The sequence below is a fragment of the Quercus suber genome, unplaced genomic scaffold (assembly GCF_002906115.3).
Source record: "Quercus suber isolate HL8 unplaced genomic scaffold, Cork oak 2.0 scaffold_1151, whole genome shotgun sequence".
Lineage (NCBI taxonomy): Eukaryota > Viridiplantae > Streptophyta > Magnoliopsida > Fagales > Fagaceae > Quercus > Quercus suber.
The window spans coordinates 67,669-68,032 of NW_027070551.1; positions in this window are offsets into that span (position 1 = coordinate 67,669).

The following is a 364-nucleotide window of genomic DNA, read 5'->3' on the forward strand; positions in this document are numbered from 1 at the left end:
GGGGGGGGGGGGGTTTGGAGGGAGGCACATTGGGAAACAATGTATTTGGGTGATATTATGCATGTTTTGTTTCTTAGAAAATTTTTGAAAAAAGGAAAAATTAATCTTGGGCCACGGCAAGGTTAATTCTGCAAAAAATAAAAAAAAAAAAAAAATCAACTAGTTAGTTTGGTTGATTGCAGAATATAATGCAAGATAATCAGATAAACTGAAATATTGGTTCGAATTTTGTGTTTTCCTCTTCTTCTCTTGAACTCTGGTAACCGAAAGGTAGCTTTATATATGGTAACTGAAATTAATTATAATGCTTGGGCTCTCATTGATTGAGTGTGCTTATTGCAGTTTCAAGATGGTACAAGGACTC